The sequence below is a fragment of the Schistocerca gregaria genome, chromosome 11 (assembly GCF_023897955.1).
Source record: "Schistocerca gregaria isolate iqSchGreg1 chromosome 11, iqSchGreg1.2, whole genome shotgun sequence".
Taxonomy (NCBI): Eukaryota; Metazoa; Arthropoda; class Insecta; order Orthoptera; family Acrididae; genus Schistocerca; species Schistocerca gregaria.
Genome location: NC_064930.1, coordinates 142519686 through 142525685, shown reverse-complemented (window position 1 = coordinate 142525685; position 6000 = coordinate 142519686). Strand labels below are relative to the sequence as shown.

The following is a 6000-nucleotide window of genomic DNA, read 5'->3' as shown; positions in this document are numbered from 1 at the left end:
TTCAGCTTTTCGCATTCGGACTACATGAATAAGAACTTGCTTGTCCATATTTATGACGTTCGTACGTCCATGGTCAAAAGTAGCTTGACTATACACCGTTCTAACTACCATGGGTGAACTGAACGCCCTCTATGGCGTTGGCACTACCATGGAAAAAAGTTTCTTGACCATACACTGTTTCATCAACCATGGGTAAAATTAAATGCTCCTTATTGCGTTAGTAATACAATGGCCAAAAGTTGCACAATCATTCAGAGTGGCAACTACCTTGCAAAAAATTTCGTCTACCACTATGAGTTGTTTACAATACGTTTTCCAAACTAAGTTTGACCATTTGGCATTCGGACACCCATGAATAAGATTTTGCTTGACCATATTTAAGACGTTCGTACTACCACGGCCAAATGTTTATTGACCATACACTGTTCTAACAACCATGAGTAAAATTAAATGCTCCATATTGTGTTTGTAATACCATGGCCAAAAGTTGCACAACCATTCAGAGTGGCAAGTACCTTCAAAAACATTCGTCTAGCATTTTAAGGCGTTTGATATACCTGTTCCATAATATGTTTCACCATTTGGCTTTAAACTATCATGAATAAGAACTTGCTTGACTATATTTATGACGTTCGTACTATCATGGAAAAAAGTAGTTTTCCTATACACTGTTCTAACAACCATGGGATAATTTAATGCTCCCTATTGCGTTTGTAACGTCATGGAGAAAAGTTGCACAACCATTCAGAGTGGCAACTACATTGAAAACAATGTCGTCTCCCATTTTGAGGTGTTTGCAATACCTTTTCCAAAATATGCTAGACCATTTGGCATTCGGACTACCATGAATAAGAATTTGCTTCACCATATTTATTACGTTCGTACTACCATGGCTAAGGGTCGCTTGACCATTCACCGTTCTAACTACCATGGGTAAAACCGAACAATCCCTATGGCGTTCGTAATACCGTAGACAGAAATTGCACAACCATTCAAAGTTGCAACTACCTTGAAAATAATTTCTTCTTCCATTTTGAGGTGTTTGCAATACCTTTTCCAAAATATTCTTGACCATTTGGCATTCGGACTACTGTGAATAAGTACTTGCTGGACCATATTTATAACGTTCGTTCTACCATGGCTAACAGTTGCTTGACCATACACCGTTCAAACTATCATCAGTAAAACTGAACACCACCTAAGGCGTTCGTACTACCATGTACAGAAATTGCACATCCATTCAATGTTTGCAAATACCTTGAAAATAATTTCGTCTACCCTTTTGAGGTATTTGCAATAACTTTTCCAAAATATGCTCGATCATTTGTCATTCAGACTACTATGACTAACAACTTGCTTGACGATATTTGTGACGTTCCTACTACCAGGGCCAAAGTTTGCTTGACCATACACCGTTTTAACTTCCATGGCTAAAACCGAAAGACCCCTATGGAGTTCGTAATACCTTTGACAAAAGTTGCATAACCATTCAGAGTTGCAACTACCTTGAAGAAAAAGTTCGTCTACCATTTTGAGGTGTTTGCGAAACCTTTTCCAAAGTATGCTTGACCATTTTGCATTCGGACTACCATTAATTAGAACTTGCTTGAGCATAGTTATAACTTTCGTACTATCATGGGTATAATGTTCTTCACCGACACCATTCTAACAACCATGGGTGAAATTTAGTGTTCCCTATGGCGTTCGTAATACCATGGACGAAACTTGTACTACCATTCAGAGTTGCAACCATCTTGAAAAAAAATTTCGCTTACCATTTTGAGGTGTTTGCAGTACCTTTTCCAAAACATGCTTGACGATTTGGCATTCGGACTACCATGAATAAGAAGTTGCTTGACCATATTTATTACGTTCGTACTACCATGGCCATAAGTTTGTTTACCTTAAAGCGTTCTAACTACCATGGGTAAAACTGTAGGCTCCCTGTGGCGTTCGTAATACTATGGATCAAAGTTGCACGACCATTCAGCGTTCCAACTTCCATGACAATCGAGAAATAATTTGTGGCGAATACAAATAAATAAAAATAGAAATAAATAAATAATAATAAGAATTAATAAATAATATTAAAATGTAGAAATAAATAAAAATTTATCCATGGTAGCACAGACGCTATCCATACGTCGATTATGTTCCGTAAGCGGTAGTTTGACCGCCACGTGCTCGTGGAACATTTATCCGTTCTAGTTCGAGCGCTGAGTGGTCAAACAACTTTCAGCTGTGTTAGTAGGAACGCTGAATGGGAGGAATTGGTGTGTCATGTATTGTTCATGGTAGTGCGAACGGCATCACTATGGTCGCTTAAGTTTTGAACATGGTAGTTGGATCTCTGTATGATCATGCAACAGTTGCTCAAGGTATTACTAACGCTGTATGGTCGTTCAACTTTTGTCCACAGGAGAGTGCATTCACATTTTCCCACGGTAGTTAGAACGGTGTATGGTCAAAGATGTTTCGTCCATGGTAGTACGAACATAATTAATATGGTCAACCAAGTTGTGTTCACGGTAGTTGGAATGTCAAATGGACAAACAAATTTTAGCCATGGTAATACGAACGCCATCGATATGGTCGACCAGTTGGGAAGCTCAATGGTCGTGCAACGTTTGGTAGTTGGAATGCTGAATGGTGGTGCAACGTTTATGCACGATACTTCGAACGCCGTGTGGTCTGTCAAGGTTTTGTGCATGATAGCCGCGGCTGCAAAACTACCAGCGATAAAGGCTGGCGTGAGAGATGACGTCATGATATGACGTCATGATTCCTCGGGGTCGCGAGCTGCACAGTCAGCTTCCTTGATTGATTTGTAATGTGTGACGCCGCTATACTTGAGAGAGAATAAATTCGTATGAACATGAGACAAGAACGAATCCAACATGAAGACACAGAATGTTTATGTAATAGACATGTCAAGATATAAAAGGCGGTAATAGACTTGAAAGGATCCTTAGCATTTGGGAGAGAAAGATTCTGCGCAAAATATGCGGTCCAAATATACAATCAAGAAGATTGGCGCATCCGTACGAATGTAGGATTAGAATAACTTTTTGAGGAACCTGACATTCTCACTACCGTTAAAATGAGAAGACTGCAGTGGGCAGGAAACGTGGTGAGAACGGTGGAAGACAGGAAATGTAAGACGACTTTTGATGGCAAGGTTGGAGGCAGAAAGAGATGGGTGGACGGAATTGAAGAAGACATGAAAAAGCTGGGCGTCAGGGGATGGAGATGGAATGCCATTGACTGGATAGAACGGCAGGACATCATGATGCAGGCCAAAGCCTTTAGATTGGATTAATTATTCATTCCATAGACCTACAAAAGAGGAGATCCTCCTGGGTGTGGAACATGTCAGATAAACACATTACTAAAATGTAATCAGAAAAACTTGAGTTTCATTAATTTTAATGATCCTCAGTCAATAAACAGTAAAATTATGTACATGAATTGAAATGAAACTTCTAATATTTACAGGGTTAATACTTACATCTGCTTTCATTAAATCCAACATTCACACAGTAGCTAGTTACTTGGCTATTACACCCAAGTATTGTCTAAGTAAATTATTCATTTCAATTATCCTCAGTTAAGAACAGTCAGATTATGTACAAGATTTAAAATTAGACTTTCACTATTTACAGACTCAAGACTTATATCTGCTTTTCATACATCCACCACTCGCACATTAGGTAGTTACTTGGCTGTTACAACCAAAGTATTGTCAAAAATTAAAGTATAATAAATTTTCATTAAAATAGTCTACTGCACTCATTGAGAAATTCATGGATAGAATAGAAGGAATTGGCCACAAAAAATTCTTTTAAATTATGTTTTAATTGTGCCTTGTTCGAAACTAAACTCTTAACGGTTGCTGGTAACTTTCTGGGCAAGAGTAAGTGATTTTAAATCTTTGTGTATATTGTTCTTATTCCTAGTATTGTTACTGTGTACTAAGCAGTTAGTTGGAAAAAGAGATGTATTATTTACACCAAACTTCATTAAGGTATAAGGGCTGTGGAACCGCTGAGGAAGTAAGTAAGTAATGTACTGTAATCTACACCAAAAAAGTGAATATAGTGCATACAAATGTATTTAATATTATGTGTTGATGAATGAATAGTCAAATAAACAAAAATAAAACAATATATTGAGACTTATGTAGTGACTGTTAACGAGAGCAGACGTAGTCGTGTCTGAGGTCAAGAAAATATTGAGTTAAAAAATGAACTAATAAAATAGGTGTGATAGCCGTGCGTGTAACGTCTATTTGTGATCCGCAAAAGCGAAGACGTTCTTGGTGTCGATGACTGATGTGTCTCAATTTAAACTTCATTATTGCTTCGTCCGGTATTTGTTTGCACGTATCACGTTGCCAACGTTGCAGCATTCATGCACAGCGGCCGCCAGCAGTCGAGATGGCGTACAACCAAGACTTTGTGTTGGTATCGTGAGCTACCGGCAGCTGTCAACGTTTGTTCCTTGATGTTTAATGTTTACCAAATTGTTCCAGACCCCGTAAGCGGCGTCTATACGTTGCTGAGACCTCAGTTGTTATGTTTTGTTAAGCGTTCGTTCGTGACTTGTGTGTCGAGGTAACGGGGGAGGCTTTAGTGGGAACTGGGAAGCAAACAAGCTGCAGAAAAAGGGGACTGCGTCCAACAAGTTTGCATCTGCGCCTGCAAACACTTGTTGCTCGTCGCTCACTGGCTGCAGCGAGTAGTTCCGAAACTCAAGTCAGGCTAATTGTATTATGAGTGTTTTCTCCCGGCAGGTAACTATTTCGTGATAAGTGCTCGTGTGAAACGTGCTGACAAAGGAGTGTGTCGAACGAAACTTAGAACAAGGCGCCAGTTTCTTGTAAGTTATCTACACTATGCGTCGAGACTGATCTGCAAGAAGACAACGCCAAGTCAACACTGCGTCCTCAACGTCCACGTCAAGAGATGCTTGTTTAGCGTACTGTGAGTGCAACCATTCTGCCTTAGCCATAACCTCGGAGTGTGTGTGAGAACGGGTGTGAGGGAACTCGTGCCCGATAAACTGTGCATTTTCTGTGTAGCTTCAAGCAGTCAACAACAGTTTAAGTAAATGACTCCCTTTTGCACATAGTTGTAACGATGTGTAATTATCTCTGCAGTATTTTGTTCAGTTGACGCCCAGTAAACCATAACGTTTATGGTCAATACGATGTAAAGAACACGGTAATAGCCAACCGGGACTCCTGTTTTTTCTTCGTGATTAGGGAACGTAAAAACAAGGCTACTCACTTTATATATGTCGCAGCTAATTCAGCCCGTCTAACTTGTAAAGCAAAGAAGTATATTTAAATTGGAGAAGTTATGCAAGTTTAAAGTAAATGACTCAGTGCATCTGGCGATCCACGAGTAGCATTTATATGCAATTGCAAATGAAACTGCTGTGGGAGTTTCTGTTTTCATCATTAAAACTAAGACTTCAAAATAAAAGCGGGGGTCAATCAAAAGTTGCGATTCCTTTGATACATGACGTAACTGTGTTGCGTTGCGTGAGGTGGTGATGGCGCGGAGTTTTTTGATTCGGGTCGTATTTTGTAGATGTCGTATTTGGTGGCACTTCCTTTTGTTGTGTGTTTAGGTTCGAAGTTGTCGTCTGTTGGACATCGTAGTTTGTCATTTGACGTTGTTATCTGAGTGTGTGAGGTGGTTGTGGGAATAGCTTGTGCGGGTTCGCATTGAGTTACTTTGATTTTTTGCCATGTGGGGGACGGATTCATGCTTGTTAGCTATTACTAGCATCGTGTGTTTCTTGTGACAAAAATTTAATACTGTTCGTTTTATTTTGTCAGTAATGTATATGACAGATCTTTACTATCAGGCCATTGCTACGTAGCTGCAATGAGTGAAGATACGGTGTCAACAATCATGTTCCTATCGGGATTTAGCATTGGGACTGATTGCGGATGATTTCGTGTTGTGTTTTAGGCCTTTTGTGTGTGTGTGT

The 6000-nt window shown here is 39.5% G+C and overlaps 1 protein-coding gene across 2 annotated transcripts in view; it reads left to right on the top strand.

The window, feature by feature from the left end:
- The first annotated feature begins 4505 nt into the window (after window positions 1–4505).
- LOC126295256 (uncharacterized) overlaps window positions 4506–6000 on the top strand; it is a 232045-nt gene continuing 230550 nt past the window's right edge. For both annotated transcript variants that reach the window (XM_049987657.1, XM_049987656.1), the window contains exon 1: window positions 4506–4982. The gene's annotated coding sequence lies outside the window, so the exon portion shown is untranslated. The remainder of the gene's footprint in view (window positions 4983–6000) is intronic.